General features: G+C 40.5%; 1 non-coding gene across 1 annotated transcript; it reads right to left on the bottom strand.

Moving 5' to 3' along the window:
- Positions 1 to 1,285: 1,285 nt before the first annotated feature.
- On the bottom strand, positions 1,286 to 1,423 carry LOC114806674. Its single transcript, XR_003754736.1, has one exon. It is a non-coding gene; the product is annotated as a small nucleolar RNA SNORA7 (small nucleolar RNA).
- Positions 1,424 to 21,969: the final 20,546 nt, after the last annotated feature.

Below are 21,969 nucleotides of genomic sequence, written 5' to 3'. Positions count from 1 at the left end.
ACATACATGTACAAAAGACTGCTCTTAGAGGCTGGAAAGTAATTTTGGGTAGAGGATGAAATCATCCAATGAAAATGAGTTCTAAGATATATTTCTGATCCAGACAGTAGAGTCACTTTTACAAAAGTCATGGCATTACTCATGATAGCCCCTGGCACTTTCAGCTTGGATAGTACTGTAGAGAGATAGAGTAAGGCACTTACGAACCTGAAATGGACAGAAAACTTCATGGTATCATTTTAGCTGTTACATGCTACAAAATCCTGCAAAAGAATGCACAAGTGAGCAGAACAATTGAAAACAAGCCTAGAGCAATAAACATGGCCTTTTAAAACTTTTCTCTCTCTAAGGCTCTTTTCAAGGACATAGCAAAGTGACATAAGGGACCAGCATTCTAAATATTGAATATATTTTTACACAAAAATCCCTGGGTTTGGTTTTCTCTGGGACTAGCACTCGTTATTAGAGCAGATCTGGGACAAATCTGTGTCTATTTAGTCACAAAATACATGAAACATTTATTATTTAAGTTTACTGGTATTTCAATGGAAGGAAAAAAAAGCCCAAATTCCAGATTTCATGGGAGCCCCACTCCCTCAGACACTATTTTTCATTTGAGGTCAATTATGAATATACTCACTAGAAAGATTGAGTAGAAATTCCAGAAATGAAAGATTCCCAACATTCTTCAACCAGATTTTCAGTTCAATTACTCAATGCTGGGCTTGGAAGGATGGACTCAAATAATATGTTCAAAAGCTACTCTTTCCACATCTTTGGAATCTGCACTGCACCATTTCAGGCCAGTATTATCACTTGATTCTCCCTCCCCTCACAACACCGCCCCCCACCCCCCAAAGGAGGGTAGAGGAATGGAGAATGCAATTTTGAGCAGGACCATGTAGAGCTGCTTAGCATTGGGCTTTCCAGTTCAATTATTTCTCATGACTGATGGCACCCAGCAACGTTTTGGAGAGTGCCAGAGTTGGGTAGAAGTGATCTTGTCAGGGCAAAGCTGTTGAGGCGGGCTTCTGTACACTTTTTGTCTTGTCTTGTCATATGCTGTTGAGTCATCTCCGACCCATAGCAATGCCATGAACGCATCTCTCCCAGAACAAGCCACCTACACCTGCAATTGTTCTGGTAGTTTATCCATAGAGTTTTCTTGGTAAAAATCTGGAAGTGGTTTACCATTGTCTCCTTCCAAGCAGTAAACCTGAGTAAACTTGAATCTCCACCTTCGACTCTTTCCCATGCCACTGCTGCCCAGTACAGGTGAGTTTTGACTTTTAGCAGATTGCCTTCCACTCGCTAGCCACTGCCCAAACTAGGAATGGAATGGGTATGCCTCTGCTTGACTCTCCCTCCTGTAGTCGAGACTGGTAGAGTACTGGCAACTCTCCAGGTGTGACCCTGAGAGGGCTCTGGACACTACAGTAGTTCTTAAATGATGATGTGCTATGTGCCAAGCACTGTTCTAAGCACTGGGACAAGGTAATCAGGTTGTCCCAGGTGGGGCTCACAGTCTTAATCCCCACTTTACTGATGAGGTAATGAGGCACAGAGAAGTTAAGTGACTTGCCCAAAGTCACACAGCTAACAAGTGGTGGAGCCGGGGTGGGGGGTGGGGGTGGGGCACGCAGAGCATGTGGTTCTGGGGCAGGCTTTGCAGCTGTGCTCACTGGAACTGCATTTAAATAATTAGAATTAATAGTATCACTAATAATTACTATTTTTCAACACTCTTAAGGCTGAGGTCCATTTGCCCATGCCACAGCCACATGTTGTAAGGTCCCTGATGGCAGGGATTGTGTCTACTTTATTGTATGCTCCCAAGTGCTTAGTGATAATAATAATAATAATTGTGGTGTTTGTTAAGCACTTATTAGGTGCCAGTCACTGTACCATGCGCTGGGGTGGATACAAGCAAATTGGATTGGACACAGTCCCTGTCCCACGTGGGGCTCAAAGTCTCAATTCCCATTTTACAGACAAGACAACTGAGGCCCAGAGTAACGAAGTATCTTGCCTAAGGTCACACAGCAGACAAGTGGCAGAGCCAGGATTAGAACCCATGCCCTTCTGACTCCCAGGCTCGGACTCTATCCGCGGGCTCAATAAATACCACTGACTGAAGAGAAGAGGCAGTTTTAAAATTATTTTGTTTAGATTACCAAACAGTTTGAATAGTTCTTGGAAAGTTCTCAGAATTCCATGGGGTATTCAACATAAGGAAGTGGTTTCACCTGCTGCATCCTCCCTGGGGGCTTAGGGACTCAATCCAGGCAGTAGCTATATAGAGCTACATGACTTTTCTACCCTGGAAGCAAACTTTGGTCTGACTGTGACTACTTCAGTGGGTGGCTGCAGAGAGGATACAGCAAGGCTGTACATGTGATCCAGGATTCTCCCTGGCTTAGCTCATTCTAAGAGGAGCAGAGAGACTAATTGGTTCATCTTGTGTTTCAATAGGGGGGAATGGAGAAGCTTTGACTACAATTCCTCACCACTCTAGGTTGGGCTATCGTCAATGTACAATACCACCAGGGGGCTTTGTCCAATTTGTGCACCTAGGGCATGCAAGGTTTCCATTTGACAATGGTAAATGAAGAAGGAGGTGTCAGAAAGTCACGGGAAGCCACGTGGCCAGCATGGTCTTGTGAATAAAGCTTGGGCTTGGGAGACAGAGGACCTGGGTTCTAATGCCAGATCCACCACTTGCCTACTGTGTGATCTTGGACAAGTCACTTGATTTCTCCACGCTTCAGTTTCCTCAACTGCAGAATGGGGATTCAATACCTGTACTCCCTCCTAATTAGACTGCGAGCCCCTTGTGGGAGAGGGACTGTATTTGGCCTGATTAACTTGTATCTACTCCAGCATTTAGAACAGTGCTTGTCTCATAGTAAGTGCTTAACAAATACTATTTAAAAAGTTTCACCCCTACGACATTCCCATGGACCCCAGAGCCCCAGAGCTGGGAGAGCTCCAAGATGATGCTGCAGGTTTTCTCCCACCTTTTGCGTATATCAGTCAATCAATAAATGACAATTATTGAGCACTTATGGTGTGCAGAGCACTGGACTAAGTGCTTGGGAGAGGACAACATGACAGAGTTGGTAGACATATACACTGGCCACAAGGAGCTTCCTCTTGTTGAAGTATACAACGAAACCTGGGGGAAATAAGAGGCTGTCCACATAGAGCAGACCAGATATGCACCGCAGACTGCTTGTGTGTTGCATGGGACTCCCTCAGCAGGGAGAGAGGATTTAGCTAGGGGATTAGACAACAGCAAAAGGTCTAAGGTTATTGGGTGGTAGCCACTCAGATGATAGCCTAGGGATTTAAGAAGCCTGGAGGAAATCTGGGTGTCCAGTGATGAATGGGATATTGTGCAGCCTTGTGGATTTGGATTCCCTCAGGAAATAGATTATCATCACCTCGGTAATTCATGGATTTGGAGTAATCATTAGAAGCAATCTACACAGCACAACTCTACTGGCAAAGAAAGGGATTCCCAAACATCTTGGAAATGGAAACTTTTAGAGACATTCATGTGCAACTTCTCTGCAGGTTGTGCTACTTTTTCTACTCCTTTCAACATACCTACTATTTTTAAAGAAGCATTTTACCTAGGGACATACCATAGAATTGAGAACAACATCAATCTCCTTGATTTTAGGAGAAGGTAGGCAGGAAACTTCATGTAATGGCCACAGACCAATATCATTAATCAGGGCTGACTGCATGGCACTGGCTTGTTGCCTAGAAAATATACTTCAGGGCATTTTTTACACCAATCAAGTAGGTTTCATTAAAGGATAATTAGTATCAGACAATACTGGGAAAGCATTTCATCGGATTCATCAAGCCCATAAACAAGATAGTCCCACCATGCTGTAATTCCAGACAATGAAAAGACATTTGTGACACTGAATTACAACCTGCAGCCATCCTGCTCCCTTCATTGAATTCCGCATGCAGTCTGCCAACGAATTCAAGAACTTTTCATTGATGCTGGTCTTTCCTGAAAGTCCGTTTAATACAAACTCAAACTCCCTTTTATTATTCCCTCTTCAAGGAGGTAAGTCAGGCAGGGGACTAATAATATTTCCCAACTGCTGTCTAGTGTCTGTAAATGGGCTGACAAAAGTAGGCCTCGGCCTAAAGGGGCTTAATTCGTAGGGCTTGAGTGCACAAGACTGATAAACTGGTCATACATGAGCTCATTCAGCTTGCTGAGAGTTGCAAAGCTTAGGAAAATGTGAGGAAAGCTTGAATCCTGGCTTATTGCATCCTTCTAGTCACAAAGCCCTTACCTTGGCCCTCACTAAATTTTATTGATTCAAACTCAGTCATATGTGTTCTGCTGCAATAAGGCTTCAGAGCGTCTGCTTTCCTTTGATCTCACAAAATGCATCCTGGGTAATCCCATGGAATAAATCAACCTTGATCAATAGCAGAGGGTAATTGCTAACTGCTAATTGAACAGACAACACCAAAGAGACAAGGTGATGATTTAGGACACTCTGTATGAGCCACAATAATGATTTCCCTTTCATTTTTAGCTTATATATATATATATATATATATATATATATATATATATATATATATATATATTTTGTTCCAAGCTCTCCCATTTCTACTTAACTTTGAAGAATCAGCAATGAAACTGATGTAAAAATTCGGGTCAGCTTTATAAGTTTTCATAGGCTTCCCACCCTACAAATTGATTAGGGGGGCCGGGTTTGATTCAATAAAGGGCTTTTCTCCACAAGAGAACACAAAGAGCCAAAAAGGAACAAAAAAAGTATTCATTGTCTACATGACACAATTGCACTGGATTTGCAGTCACAGGACTTCTCTCCCTTGTGGGTCAGAAGGAAGGATGTACCAGTTTTACTTAAAAACTTTTCCATTCCCCATCAGAAACCAGATTGGACCATGGTAATGCACCTGGTACACAACACAGTCAGTTTCATCCGGGATGCTGTTCCTGGCCCATTATTCATCAAAACAGTTTTAAAGGGGGTTTTAATTGCTTCTGTGCCTCCGAGTTAATCTTGTCGCTTACACTGACTTATAACTGCCATTAATAGACTTAATGCGGTGATACCACCAGCGGAGAAAGGCCAGCCAACACCCAGAACCGAAATGAAGCAGTAACTGTGCTGAAGGTGTGGAAAGGAAGGCCCTTAAGTGATATTGATGAACTAATTAGTTAATGTTTGTAAAGTGTTTCAACAATTAGATTCTCCCTCTATATGTTAAGTATTATTTTATTGGTGGCCATATATCACAAAAAGGGTCTATTCATTTTGGGTTTGGTGGAAGACACTGAGAAGCCCAAAATAAAGTGCCCAAAAGTTAGGTTGGCCATATTATTTTTGTTGAAAATGGAGACTAACAAAACATTCCTACCTTCATGCTTTTCTTTTTCTTCTTATCAACTGTTAGATTGGGAGTGGTGAAGGCAGAAGAAGGGAGCAGATGTGTAGGATTCAAGTTCCACAGCTTTCTGGGACATGTGTATTTTAAGTTCCAGAATGCTTTGGGATCTAAACTGAACAGGTGCTGATCATGCCCCATTCTCTATGTGGAAATCCAAACATTTCAGGTGAGCAAGAATAATTTCAGATGAGAACAAGGGAGGATAGCCACTTAAGCCAGAGCAGTTCCAATTCTGGGACATTTATAGATTTTTCTAAAATTGCCGGGGATAGTTTACAAAACAGCTGGGATTTTCTTCGCTAAACTGGCATGTATGTTCAGAGGGGGTGGAAATTCAACTGTAAAAGTTGTTTCCATTAAACAAGAATTTACTAAAAGTCTCCACAGTCACATTAGGCTGTGGAAACAAAGTACAGCCAGATTTTGATTACCAATCAATCAGTCGATCACATTTATTGAGCTTGATCCAAGTGTTTGATCCACTTTATTGAGTTATTTATTGAGTGCTTAACTGTGTGTAGAGCACTGTACTAAGCGCTTGGGAAAGTACAATATAACAGAGTTGATGGACGTATTCCCACCCACAACAAACTCACAGTCTAGAAGGGGAGACAGACATTAAAATAAATAAATTATGGATAGACAAATAAATTACATATAATGCCATGGGACTGAGGGAAGGGTGAACAAAGGGTGTAAATCAGGGTGATGCAGGAGGGAGTGGGAGAAGAGGAAAAGCAGCTGATTTAGGGACGGCTTCTTGAAACAGATGCACCTTCAATAAGGCTTCGAAGGTAGGGAGAGATTTTGTCTGTCGTATATGAAGTGGCAGGACATGGGTAAGAGGTAGGTGGCAAGTTAGACAAGATTGAACTACAGTGAGTAGGTTGGCATTAGAGGAGTGAAGTGTGCAGCCTGGGCTGTAATAGGAGAGCAGCGAGGTGAGGAGTGTGGCTGTCAGGGCACCAGGGATTGTGATTGAGTGCTTTAAATCAGAAGCAGCATGGTATAGAGGATAGATCACTGGCTTGGGAGTCAGAAGGTCATGGGTTCTAATCCCGGCTGCACCACTTGTCTGCTGTGTGACATTGGGCAGGTCACTTCACTTTTCTGGGCCTCAGTTATCTCATCTGTAAAATGGGGATTGAGACTGTGAGCCCCACATGGGACAGGAACTGTGTCCAACCTGACTTGCTTGTATCTACCCCAGTGCTTAGTATGTGCCTGGCACATAGTAAATGCTTAAGAAATACCACAATTATTATTACTATTATTTAAATCCATTGGTAAGGAGTTTCTGTGTGATGTGGAGGTGGATGGGCAACCACAGGATGTTCTTGATTTGTAGGAAAACATGAATGACTTGTCCATTTAGTGGATTATCCAGGCCGCTTTTGATTTTTTTCCCTTTTACTTCTCTTTCTGTTGGGGATCTTGGATTCTTAATACAACTTTGCCAGAGGGTAGCCAGAGGAATGGAAAAGGGAAGAAACCAACTTCCTGGTATCAACTGAATAAAATTTCTTTTTGGGTACGTCAATCTCATTTGAAGCTGGGAGGGGGTCCAGTTTGATTCCTAATGACCACTGATCTGTTTTATTGATTTTCAAGTGGTTTAAATTTATTGTAGCTCCCTCTTTATTTTTTTTTAATTGTATTTTTCTATATGAATGAACACTTTTATATTTTATACTTCATATATTTTTAGATTCCATGATTCTAGTTATACATATATATAAATAGATTATGTCTTCAAAATCCACTGGAATTCTCCGTACATCTGAACATCATTGACGATGATGGTGAAGATACTTGAACAAAGAAAACAGAAAGCTAAGAACTCTTGATAAGGCTTTTAAGGCTTTGAGTAAGGTCATGGAACACTAAAGTGATACCAAAATAAATAATATGGAAAGGAAAATATGCAGCTCTGGAAAAAATGTACCTCTCGTCTCAATTGTTTTTATGTTTTTGAATAGGTAATTACCTTCTTTTCCTTCCCTGCTTTTCCCGAGATTAAAAGGCCAGTGTATGAATTTATTTTCCTGCTCTCTACCATGCCTAACCTCTTTTCTTTTATTCTCATTCTATTCATCCTGTTTCTTACAATATGATTTGTCACAGAAAAAATGGAAACAAAATATATCATTTTAGGGGCATAAGTATTTTACTATTGATTTGATGGTGGATGCAATGTATGCTTTACTGAGGAATTAGCTCTACAGATTCTTGTAGAATACTGTTGGTTATGTTACTTCAACTTCATTATATTTTACACAAGCTAGTAATTTAAAATCAGATTTCATTTCATGAAAACTTCCTAGAAAAGTGACAAACATCTAAAGTTGCATTCGCATTTCATGTGAACTCTAAATGAACCTTTGGATATTCTTTATAGTAGAAGCATTGATTTTATGTACAATGAGAATGGTTCAAATTGCAAAGTCATAAAATTGCTATTATGCAATTTGGGTCTAATTCCCACCTATGTATTTTTTCCCAATGTTTAATACAGTGCTCTGCACAAAGTGAGGACTTAATAAATGATATTGATTACTACTGCTGTTCAAACTTTGAATGCAGAAAAAGAAGGAATGGTTGTTCATGTAACAATGTCCTCTTTATTTTGAGATTTCCGAATCATTTGGTGGTGGATTTCTTGGTTGAGAAAGTTGCAACTTCTGTGCCTCTATTTCCCCCCCCAAAATATTGTTTTCGCTAGAGATTCTAAGCTACTTGGACAAAAGTGCATATATCTATAATTCTATTTATCTATTTTGATGCTATTGATGCCTGTCTACGTGTTTTGTTGACTGTCTCCCCCTACTAGACAGTGAGACTATTGTTGAGTAGGGATTGTCTCTATCTGTTGCCGAATTGTACTTTTCAAACACTTAGTACAGTGCTGTGCACACAGTAAGCACTCAATAAATACGATTGAATGAATATAACTAATTCTCAATTGTCCACGGTGGTGGAGAATGAAAGAACATCTAATCGCAAAAATTTCACTATGGGAAACAGTTTTAGCTTTCTCCTTCATCAAACTCCTTATCAAAGATACCAGGAAACAACAATATAGTTTCATTTTTGCCTTGTCTGATTGAGGTACTTAAGAGCAATGAAATAACAACAAAAGAAGGTAGAGCAAGGATAAAATAATCCACAAACTAATCTACTCCACAAATCCACAAACGAATCCACAAACTCATCTATGAGAGTAGTGGAAAGAGCATGGGCCTGGGAGTCAGAGAACTTGGATTCTAATCTCAACAACAGTACTTATCAAACAATTATTGTATGTAGAGTGGTAAATGAGGGTGCTTGAGGAAGATTTAGAAGCATATGACTTGCTCTCTGCCTTTTAGGAACTGAGAATTTGGATGGTTCTGCCTGAACAGCAAGAAGTCTGAAAATTTCTTACTTTTGCTGCAATGTTCTCCTGCTCTGCCTGTGTTTCTTGTTCTTATTTTCTTATCTTGCTTTGTTGTTTTAATCATGTCAATCTATTTCCTCTGTCTGTCACCAGCCCTTCCTACCCCTTATTCTTAGATGAGAGACTTCTGTAGAGAAGGAATCCCATCTGAATTTTTACCCCTCTATTTTTCCCCAGTGCTTAATATGATGCCAATATAACTTAGGTGCTCAAAAAAATATTACTGTATGAATAAAATGATTTTTTCTGCAATCATCTGTTACAAGAGAATGGTTAATAGTCCTATGTTTAAATAACCCTTGTTCTGCCAACCTGCAGGAGCAGAGAGAGGGTGAAACATTTTCCAAACTCAGACAGGTGGCTATTTAGGAGGGCTTTGAAATGGGAAGATACATGGTTGGTGCATATGAGTGGGGAGAGAGTTCCACACAGGAGTGTGGGAATGCACAATCCAAGATCGGAGAATTCTGTATGTGGTAAATTTAGATGTTGGTTTGGGAGGAATACAGAGCATGAGCGTGGCTCAGTGGAAAGAGCACGGGCTTTGGAGTCAGGGCTCATGAGTTCGAATCCCAACTCTGCCACTTATCGGCTGTGTGACTGTGGGCAAGTCACTTAACTTCTCTGTGCCTCAGTTCCCTCATCTGTAAAATGGGGATTAAGACTGTGAGCCCCACGTGGGACAACCTGATTCCCCTATGTCTACCCCAGCGCTTAGAACAGTGCTCGGCACATAGTAAGCGCTTAACAAATACCAACATTATTATTATTATCATGAGCTGAGGTGTAGTGGTGTAGTAAATAAGAGACACATTGTGCAGATCAATCAATCATCTGCATTTACTGAACACACAGTAAGTTTGCAGAGCACTTTACTAAGCATTTGGGAGAGTACAAAACAATAGAGTAGGTAGACACAAGCCCTAGCCATAAGGGGATAGATCACAAAGAATCTAAAGAGCCCAATTGTCAGGAGCTTTTGTTTTATGAATTTTAGTCCAATTGTCAGGAGCTTTTGTTTTATGAATTTAGGATAAAATTAAGGGGCTTGAATCATGGAGACTAATCAAGAGGCTGATGGGATAATCCAACTGGGAGATGAAGATGGGCTGGACTATAGAGAAGAACAGATGGATCCAGGAAATATTGGGGTGGGATATTCAGCAGGATTTAGAGACTGACATGTGGGTGTTGAAATATGGAGACAGAAGATTTTTAAAAAGACTTAAAATAAATGGAGAATGCCTTTGTATTTTATAATGATGAAAACATTCATTTTTGGCAGAAAAACTCCTAATATTTCTATAATTCCACTATTGTAACCATAGTAATTGACAAATGAAATAGCAGTTCAAGGACAATTCTTCATTTTAGGAAGTTAAGCATATGGCTAAGATTTAGTCTTTTGGCCTGTATTCCCTCCACTCACTCCTTTTTCTGTACCCTTAAAGCACTTGATATTCACCCCACAGTCAGTCCCACAGCACTTATTTACATCCCCCTAATTCATTTTAATGTCTGTCTCCCCTTCTAGACTGTAAGCCCCTTCTGGAAAGGACTTGTGTCTACCTACTCTATTGTTTCATACTTTCCCAAATGCTTATTAGAGTGTTCTGCAAACTTACTGTGCGCGCAGTAAATACAGATGATTAATCTGCACAATCTGTCTCAGAGAAGCAGCATGGCTCAGTGGAAGGAGCATGGGCTTAGGAGTCAGAGGTCATGGGTTCTAATCCCTGCTCTGCCACCTGTCAGCTGTGTGACTTTGGGCAAGTCACTTGACTTCTCAGTGCCTCAGTTACCTCACCTGTTAATGAGGATTAACACTGTGAGCCTCACGTGGGACAACCTGATTACCCTGTATCTACCTTAGTGCTTAGAACAGTGCTCAGCACATAGTAAGCGGTTAACAATTACCAACATTATTATTATTATTATCTATTTGCTACACCCCAGCTGATTGATTTCATTCTCTCGGTATCTCTCACCCCCAAACTGATTCCTCCCCCAAACTGATTCTCTTTCCCTCTTCAAAACCTTACTTAAAAATCACCTCCTCCTAGAGGCGTTCCCAGACTGAGCTCCTCTTCCCCCTCTACTCCCTCTGCCATCCCCCCTTTACCTCTCCGCAGCTAAAGCCTCATTTTCCCCTTTTCCCTCTGCTCCTCCACCTCTCCCTTCCCATCCCCACAGCACTGTACTCGTCCGCTCAACTGTATATATTTTCGTTACCCTATTTATTTTGTTAATGAATTGTACATCGCCTTGATTCTATTTATTTGCCATTGTTTTTACGAGATGTTCTTCCCCTTGACGCTGTTTATTGCCATTGTTCTTGTCTGTCCGTCTCCCCCGATTAGACTGTAAGCCCGTCAAACGGCAGGGACTGTCTCTATCTGTTGCCGACTTGTTCATCCCAAGCGCTTAGTACAGTGCTCTGCACATAGTAAGCGCTCAATAAATACTATTGAATGAATGAATGAACCCCATTTTTCTTCACCTTCATTGTAAGGCAAAAATGAGATAACAATTATGAATACAAGAAAGAAAAACTTTCCAAACCACCACAACATATAAACACACAAATGTGTTTGTTGATGTGTCTGATTTTGTCCCTCTCTTTACCCTACTGAGACAATATTCACCAAGGTCTCCTAGAAACTCCTCAAAGCTAAGCATAATGGGGTCTGCTCTGTACTAATCTTCCTGCCTTAGACACTCCTGACCATCAATAATAATAGTAATAATGGTATTTGTTAAGTGCTTACTATGTGCCAGGCACTGTACTAAACAATGGGGTGTATACAAGCAATTCGGGTAGGACACAGTCCCTGTCCCATGTGGTGCTCACAGTCTCAATCTCCATTTTGCAGAGAAAGTAACTGAGGCACAGAAAAGTGAAGTGACTTGCCCAAGATCACACAGCAGACAAGTGGTGGGGCTGGGATTAAAACCCATGACCTTCTGACTCATGGGCCCTTGCTCTATTCACTACAACATACTCCTTTTGCTTCTGACCAACTTGGAATTCTCCTAGGCATTCTATTCAACCTTGGTATTGGCAAGATGGTACCTTGCACAGTTCATCTCTACCTCCCTGACAACTCCTCCTCAACCTCCTTCACTGCTTCCATCTGCTTCCATCACTTCTCCTCCTAACTTCTGCTTCCCAGTTGATATCAGCATCTTTCCTATCCCAGAAGCTCACTGCTGTGGTATCAACTTTGAATCCTCATTGCCTGTTACCTATTATTCAGTCTATATCTGAATATAGCTCAGAAGAATTTCTATCACAAAACTTCTCTGATCTACCCCTTTTTCTCCACACTTATAGCTAGCACCCAGGTTCAAACTCCTTTTATCTCCTGACCTGACTATTGCATCAGCTTCCTCACTGGTCTTCCTGCCTCTAGCCTCTAATATCTTTAGTCTATCCTATATTCTACTGATCATCTTCCTAAAACATTATTCAAAACATATCAGCCAACTCTTTAAAAACCTTCATCAGTTACCCATTTCCCTGTGGGCAGGGAACTATCTACCAACTCTGTTATGCTATACTCTTCCAGACGCTTAGTACAGTGTCCTGCACACAGTAAGCACTCAATAAATATGCTTGAATGAGTGATTCTAATCCAGCAGAAAGACTGGCCAGTTAACTTCAAGTTCTCCTCTTCCATATATACTATCATCAATTCTGTTACAGTCCAGCTCATACTTTCCACTTCTCCCAAGATAACCTTCTTACTATACCTTACTTACTTTCCTCCCAACTTTTCTTTATATGACCCATTGGTCACACCCCTCCCATTCAAATCCTTATGTAAGTACATATACATACACACACACTATGTGTATATAAATATATGTATATATACACACATTGTGTGTATATAAATTTATTTAAACATATATACATATATGGGTACACACACATATGTGAATGTAAATATGTGTATATTTTATCATATTGAACTTTCCCACGCACTGAGTATAGTGCTCTGTATACAGTAAATGCTCAGTAGATACTAATGATTAATTGATGTACACACATATACGCACGCATATGTGAGCTTCTTGTAGGCAGGGAAAGTGTCTACCATCTCTGTTATATTGTATTATCCCAAACACTTAGTACAGTGCTCTGCACAAAGTAAGCACTCAATAAATGATTGATATAATAACATAACATAACCACAAGCATATATATATATATATGTATACCTATCCATATGAACCTATATACACACATACAAACAGTATACATACCTCATTTAATAATTTATTTTTCCCTGATCACGCCTTTACTAGTTGCATCAATATTTTTCCTCCTGTTCCCACTGTGTGTACAATTCATATTTCTGATCTCTCCTTTAGATTGCAACCTCCTCAAGGTCAGGGATAATGTCTCTTACTTTTATTGTCCTCTCCCAAATGCCTTGTATAAAATATCTGCAACTGTGTTCCAGAAATCCCTTTGATCAGTTCATTTTTAAACTTTAAACATTTCAGGGTTAGGGTCTGTGACTGTATAGTAGAATATCTCTGTATGTTCTCTTCAAGCAGCAACCATTGCATGGCTTTATCCAGTTTACACATCTTTATTTAAAGAAGGTATCCACATCTGCTGTAGAGGTTGTTAGGATTTTCACTGACAGCCCAGTGATGGTATCTATTAGAGTCACGTGAACATGTAGTGGCTCGGGGGTACTTTTGATAATGATCCAATACCTTTAAATACACATTTACCCAACATACATTTTGAACAAGTTACACTAATAAACAGTCAAATAAGCACACTATCGTAGAGACCAATTCACTGTCTTAATAAAATAACTGGTATTTAAGTGCTTTCCATGGGCCAGAAACTATACTAAGTGCTGGGGTAGATTCAAAATAATCAGGTCAGGCACACAGGTATTAACCTAGAACTAAGCTCAGAAGCACAAATGAAATTTAGGTATGGGATAGAGAAAACTGTATTTCACCATAAAAGCTAGCAACTCAGAGAACCATTGGGGATAAAAAAAATCCACTCATCTTCCTGCATTATATGATCATTAATATTGCTTTGTGGACTACTGTCAATGGATAAGAGCTTGTTAAAGTAAATAACTGTTTTTATTCTATGGATCTGCAATCACTGAAATCAAAATGACCTATTTCCATATCTACTTGTAGAAAGACATCTTTATGCCCTAAATGGAAAATCTATTTTCTGTTCCTTATTTGTCATATTTAAAAAGCTGCACCTTATTTTCCCTTGCTCCCTGGATTTTATACCAGCATTCAATCAGAATCTGGTTTTAGTTACATTTACAGCAAGATGGCTGCCTCAAAGAAAAAAGTACCAAATACCATTAGAGCCTCTTTTTGGAAACACATTTCAGTGTTTTCTAGATGAACTTTTAGATTGCTGTGCTGGGCAAAACATCCCAGCTTTCCTTGAGCCGACTCTGTTATTTTTCTTCTCCCTCTCTTTGCTGGATTGGTGTCTAATAAAAACTATCTTTAATGGTTAGCCTTGTATAGTCATGTAATGTTGCCCCAGTACTGTTCCTTTTAGCATTACTTTGTGTGCTTGCTTACATTAAGATCTGTTGAGGTTTTGTCTATCAAAAAAGATATATGCTGAATTCTCATTAGTCTCCACGCTTTGGGGATATGTTATCTATGGATAATGCTTTATGAGGACCTTTTGAACTTTTCTGGAATGCCTTTTAGCAATTTTAATGAAATGAAATTAATTATTTTGGGGCCACCCAGGAAGCTTTCCATTTTAAAAATGCTCATCCCCTTTCAACATTTTAACGGTAACAAATTTGAGTTGGTAATGAAATTCTCACAGGTCGGTGCTGCTTGGAAACAGAAGCACGTCTTTCTGAACATTCTGCCAATTTTCATCATATATGCTTCGGAGTCCAAAAGCTTTTGCAGTCTTTGGTTCTTTGGTGATTAGCTCCAGATAGTATAAAGACTGCACATAAAATTTCTGAAGCAGCTCACTTTTATGTAAGTCTTCAGTACATCAACTTTTCATATGTCAGCATTTAAATATCTTGGCTAGAGATTCTTGATCATCCTTAAAGGAAAGAATTACCTGCTTTGCTTCACTGAAGTACTCATTATTTCTGCAGCCCTGTCAAATCTGCAAGGGTATATTTATAAATGAAATCACAATTGCTCTGGCTATTATCAATCAAGAGGCTATGAAAGAAGGCTTATCAAATCTATTTACAAACAGCTAAATAGCAGGGCAATTATTAAGATTGATTTGGTATTCAGTTATATCTTTTCATTCTTCTGAGGCTTTTAAAAATATGTATCTACTAGGTTTATGAGCTAATGAAGTCAACCAGCCTAATAGTGGAAATTTCAAGGCCTATATGCAAATTATAATATATGCAAAATCATGAATTTATGTGATCCATAAACCACTTGTCAAGAAATTTATATCCATAAATACAAGCTAAAGAGTTTGCAAATGGAATTTCTAACTCTAATGCATTAAACAGAATGTACACTGGTACTTTCACTGTCCTAAAACAGTCACCACGGCACTGCCATTCTCCTGTCTCACAAGTCTATAACCATGACATTATCCTCAATTCATCTTTTTCATTCAATAGTAATAATAATAATGATAATGATAATAATAATTCTGGTATTTCTTAAGCATTTACTATGTGCCAGGCACTGTATTAAGCACTGGGGGGGATACAAGCAAATTGGGTTGGACACAGTCCCTGTCCCACGTGGGGCTCACTGTCTCAATCCCCATTTTACAAGTGAGATAACTGAGGCACAGAGAAGTTAAGTGTCTTGCCCAAGGTCACTCAGCAGACAAGTGGTGGAGTCAGGATTGGAACCCATGACCTTCTGATTCCCAGGTCTTTGCTCTATCCACTACACCATGACGCTTCCTGCATGTTCAATCTGCTACCAAATCCTGTCAGTTGAACCTTCATGGAATTGCTAAATTCCAACCTTTCCCCTCCATCCAAACTGCTACCACGTTGATCCAACCACTTAAGCTATCCCGCCTTGATTACTGCATTAGCCTCCCATTGACATCTCTGCCCTCTGTCTCTACCCACTTCAGTCCATACTTCAATCTGCTGCACAGATCATTCAGTTCATGTTTCCCCATTCCTGAAGACCCTCCAGTGGGTGCTCATCTCCTCCGCAACAAACAGAAATTCCTTACCATTGGCTTCAAAGCACTCAATCACTTTGTCCTCTCCTACCTTACGTCTGATTACTTACTACAATCCAGCCTGCCTACTTTAATATCCTGTAATATCAACTTACTCACTCTACCTTGATCTCGTCTATCTCGCCGCTGACCCGTCACTCAAATTAATTCATTCATTCAGTAGTATTTATTGAGTGCTTACTATGTGCAGAGCACTGTACTAAGCGCTTGGAATGTACAAATTGGCAGCAGACAGAGACAGTCCCAGCCCATTGATGGGCTTACAGTCTAATCGGGGGAGACAAAATCACTTTCCCTGACCAGGAATCGAACCTGGGCCACAGCGGTAAGATTGCCGAATCCTAACCACTAGACCACCAGGGACTGTACTCTCCCATGTGCTTAGTACAGTGCTCTGCACATAGGAAGTACTCAATAAATACTATTTATTGATTATATTGTACTCTCCCATGCACTTAGTACAGTGCTCTGCATACAGTAAGAGCTCATTAATACATTAATGCGTTCACTGATTGATTGAATTCATCCACACTTTTCAGTTGCAGCTCCACATCTTGTCTCTTTCATTTCCAGGCAATTCAGAAGGTTGCAATCCAAATGAACTTCTTTTCATACCATGAAAAAGGTCAGAAAATAATTGAGGCAGCTGGTTAGACGGTCACCTGCTCATGACTTTGTTGTAGTAGTAATATTAGTTGCAGCAGTATTTATTGAGCACTATTGTAGGTGCTTAATTACAAAATAACTATGTGCTCTCTTTCCTGACCACAAGGAGTTTATACTCTCACCAGGAAGACAAATCTAAAAATAGTTACTCCTACAGTGGGCAAAAATGAATAAATTGAGGCACACACACACACATATTTATATACACATATATATAGAGAAAAAGAGACAGAGAAGAGAGAGAGTAGTAAGGAGATGAACCTAAACTATTTATATTAGACTGATCAAAATAAATAAATGAACAATAATACAGGAGAGTTAAGAGATTGTAATTAAATTAATAAGTGCTAGAGTTGGCTGAGGAGTTAATACAGCTCAGGGGTGCTGGGAAATTTATGAGGGAAAGTTGTTAGATGAGGTGGAATTTGGGGGGGACTTGAGTGTGGTGAGTGCTACAACTGCCAGAGAAGAATAGCTTAGAGAAGACAGGGACAACAGCTTGTTCCAAGTCAGGCACCTTTAATCCCTCTCCTTCTCAGAGGTCTCAGAACATGCCTAGGGTTTTACTGCATGCTAGGGCCATATGATTTTCAGGGATAATAGGAAGCATTTGCAAAGTCTGATCAGATTTTCAAATGTCAAAAAAAGGGATCAATTTATTAGTTAATGAAAATCAATCCAAAATCAATCAGTGCATCAACAATATTTATTGAGCCCCTGTAGTTTGCAGAGCACCTAACTAAGCTCAATGGGGGGGGGGTGGGTTAAAACATTTAGAAGACTTGCATAAAAGGAACTTAAAATCTAGAGCGGGAGACAGACACACACAAAACGTTGGTGATGGGCAGGACAAGAGAACAGAAAGGTGGATAAATGTGGAGATAAGAAAATGTTTCAATAGTAGAGGATATATATCTCTAGACTGTATGCTTATTGTGGGCAGGGAATGTGTCTACCAACATATATACCAATACATGTTTATTACTGTATTTTACTAATGATGTGTATATATCTATGACTCTATCTCTTTTGACGGTATTGATTCCTGTCTACTTGTTTTGTTTTGTTGTCTGTCTCCCCCTTCTAGACTGTGAGCTTGTTATTGGGTAGGGATCATCTCTATCTGTTGCTGAACTGTACTTTCCAAGTGCTTAGTACAGTGCTCTGCACACAGTAAGCGCTCAATAAATACAATTGAATGAATGAATGGATAAGCCTGCCACTAGCTGACAAAGTTAGCTCCCCTTGGTCCTCCCATAGATGGTCCTACCGGAGCGAGCCATCATTAGTCCCCGCACTGTCGGTCAGATTCTATTACTTCTCACTGGTGGTTAAGCAGGAAGTTGGCACCCCTCAGTCTCCAACGGCACCCCCTCCAAGATTCCCATTGATCTCCATCTTGTGGTCAGATCCACCATCTTGGAGCCATGTGGCCCAAAGGTTTGGGGGAGGTACCCTCAAAATACCACGATGTTAAGCTGATTAATTTGTATCTGCCCCAGCGCTTAGAACAGAGGTTAACAGACAGTAAGTATTTAACAAACATCATAATTATCATGTTGGGGAAACACAGAGTGTTGAGGTCCAGAGTGGCAGCAATTCCAGGAGAAGCTGCAGGCTGCCCTCTGGGACAGGGCCTGAGAGGAGACACCATGGCCCGGGGGGGAGACACCATGGAACCTTGGCAAAAGTGGGTGGTGAGGTGGCAGTGGTTCTGGGTTGCTGGGGCCAGCCCAAGAGTGAAACTAGGCTATGGGACTAGTGGAGGGACAAGGGGCATTGTACCTGGTTATGGAGCCACCAGTCCACCACAGAGGTACTCCACTATAGCTGCAGTTCAGGCCCTTGGGGTGTGCCACAAAATGAGAAGGGACAGGGAGTGATGGGGAGGGGGTGACATTGGCTCCAAGGTGGAAGCATCTCAGAACACCTTCTCCACACCACAGAGCTCACTCTGGACCTTGGGGATGACCAAGTGGCTTAGGGGTGCCTAAGCTCAGCCCAGACCAAATGGATGACAAAGTGGTGCAGAGCTTCTCTGCACTGCAGAGCGTACCTACCCAAGGCTGCAGGGATGAAATGGAGCAAGAAAGATGGTTGCAGCTACTGGGGATGTCCTATGGCAGCAGAGGCTTTATGCATACGATTCTTTGGCACCCAGGATTGGAGGGGTGGGTTGGACATGATGATAATTGGGAAGGTGGGGGCAGAGACCAGTGTTGGCTCCATGGTGGAATAATGGTATTTGTTAATAATGGTACTTGTTAATTGCTTACTAGGTGCCAAGCCCTGTTCTAAGCACTGGAGTACAAACAAGTTAATCAGGTCGGACACAGTCCCTCTCCCACATGGGGCTCACAGTCTTCATCCTCATTTTATAGATGAGGTAACTAAGGTCGAGAGAAGTTAAGTGACTTGCCCAAGGTCACACAGCAAAGTTACAGAGCCAGGATTAGATCCCAGGTCCTTCTGGCTCCCAGACCTGTACTCTATCCTCTAAGCCATGCTGCTTCTCTCAGGTAGAAGTGGCCTGGGGTTCGCTTCTCTGCCAAGAATCTTGATCCTGAGGAAGGCAACGGTAACAGAGAGAACTGTGATATGTATGATGTGAGGAAGGAGGGAATTCCAAATTGAGAGAACAACTTGAGCACAGGGACAGAAGCAGGAGAATCAAGAAATGAAGGAAGTGATTTGCAAAGTATCAGTTGAAGAGAGCAGATAGATAATTTGGTACCATATAGTTGAAAGACCTAAACTCTGTATGCACAGCAAAACATCTGCTACTACAGCGGATAAAGTTTGCAAAGCTGCTGAAAATCTGTAGAGCAATGAAGAATAATAGATTGAAAAAGAGGAGAATTTGTATCGCCCTGCACATGGCTGTTGTTACACACAGCCAAGCATCTCCATTGGTGGCATAGAGAAGCATAAGGCATAGGGAAACAGTGTGGCCTAGTGGAAAGAGCCTAGGCCTAGGAATCAGAGGCCCTGTGTTCTAATCCCAGCTCTGCCACTTTCCTGCTGTGTGACCTTGGGCAAGTCACTTAACTCGTGCTTCAGTTCACTCATATTAAATGGGGATTCAATACCTGTTCTCCCTCCTATTTAGACTGTTAGCCCCGTGTGGGACCTGATTATCTTGTATCTACCCTAGCACTTAATTCAGTGCTTGGCATATAGTGTTTAACAAATACTGTCATTATTATTATTACCATTATTATTATTAAGCTGAAAGATGTCACTGAATTCCGCTACCTAGGCAGTAATTTTTCCAGTGATGTGAGGATAGGCAAAGAGAAAATTAATTCAAGGAGACCATTGTGTCTTTGAAGAGACTGTCAGAATGTAGATTTGACATGACACTACAGTTCAGACTAAATAAAAGTGATCTATAGAACAATTGGCATGCCCAAACTTCTAAACAGCTGTGAGCCTGATGTCAAATGCCATATACAGTTTCTAGAGAAGTTTCATAAATACCATTTCTGTGTCATTCTTAACACTAGTGTGCAAAAGAAAATCACAGCAAGTTCTTAGAATGCTATCATTCTGCCAAGCCTTGAAGAAATGCTTGCTGCATCACACCTTTTTCGGATGTGATATGTGAGTAAAATGGATGAAAATGGACTACGCCAACAGATGCTGTATATCGAAATAAAGACAAAAGAAATGCAAATAAAGACAAAAGATTTTACAATGAAGTAAAATCTCAAACAAATCTGCCAAAGCATTGGACAGTTGGGAGACAGGATGAAGGAAGATCAGCCTAGTGAATAACAATTAGAAATGGGGTAAGGGAGAAATGAAAATAAAATAGTGTCAGAAGAGCACTAGAAGTGACAAAGCCCACCTCTGCTGTTGGTCCAGGGAAAGAGCAATCCTTAAGGAATCAGGGTGCTTGGGTTTTAGTTCCAATCAATAGTATTTTTTGAGCACTTACTGTGTGCAGAACATGTGTGCATTCTTGGGGGAGTACAATACAACAGAGTTGGTAGACATAATCCTTGCCCACAAGAGCTTACAGTCTTAAGAGGAATAGAGACATTAAAATAAATTACAGATAGGGGAAATAAGAGAGTATAAGGATATGACACAAGTGCTGCAGAGGTGGAGTGGATATCAAGTGCTTGAGGGGTACAGATCCAAGTACAAATGTGAGGCAAGTGAGAGGAAAGTAGGTAAGTGAGGGCTTATTCAGGGAAGGCCTCTTGTAGGAGATGTGATTTTAGTAAGGTTTCAAAGGTGGAAAGTCTTTGGCTCTAAAGGGGGAGACAGTTTCAGACCAAATTGAGGATGTGGGGAAGGGGTTAGCGACAAGATAGACAAGACTGAGGTACAGTGGATAGGTTGGTGTTAGAGGAGCAAAGTATGCAGGCTAGGTTGTAGCAGGAGATCAGTGATGTCAGATAGGAGCTCATGGATGGATTAGTGGGAAGGGAGTTGAATTTCCTGTACCCATGTAATCTCCCAGTTAAATAGCCTGATTGCCCGTTGTGTCCCTTTTGTCTGTTTAGTCTGAGAGAAGTTGATCATGTTGTTCAATCAATCAATTGGTTTTTCATATTCTGAATACCATCCAGATGAACATGATAGGGAAAGGGAAAAATAAAGGAAATTGGAAAGAATATTTATTCAAACTTTTCATGTGTTACAGACTCCATTTTGGAAAATTTTATTTCAAAGAATAGAATCTATTTCCTTATATTGAAATATCTCCTAAAGCCCTTTTAAAATATCCTTCTCACAACTACTAGACAGAGTGGCCTAGAACCGAACTAATATTATACTCACCTTGATAGATTGCATTAATGGTTTATTGCATTAACTAATAAAAATCTGGAATGCAATTACTTTCAATACGATGTTAGTGGTAGAGGGAACTAAACATTTGCAAGCTGAGTGGAAAATGGTAATATGTTGACCTTGGGATCAAAATGGTTATATTCTAGCCCTAATTAATAATTGTTTATAGCTCAAGTACATAAGTTCACAGAAAAACAAGAGGCAAGGTGATTTTTGAAAGAAATCATAAAAAAGCTACAAGTTGTTTCTATTTGAACTTCTGCATGGGCATTCATTGACCTGATATCTTGTAATCTAATTCTTAAAAGTACTTCTCTCCTAAAGAAATTTCCATGAGAATGGTAGATTAGTACCTCTGAATCATGCAAATTAGCTTCCTCAGCACTGAAAT

This window comes from Ornithorhynchus anatinus, chromosome X1 (genome assembly GCF_004115215.2).
Source record: "Ornithorhynchus anatinus isolate Pmale09 chromosome X1, mOrnAna1.pri.v4, whole genome shotgun sequence".
Classification (NCBI taxonomy): Eukaryota; Metazoa; Chordata; class Mammalia; order Monotremata; family Ornithorhynchidae; genus Ornithorhynchus; species Ornithorhynchus anatinus.
This window is presented reverse-complemented; position numbering and strand designations above follow the sequence as displayed.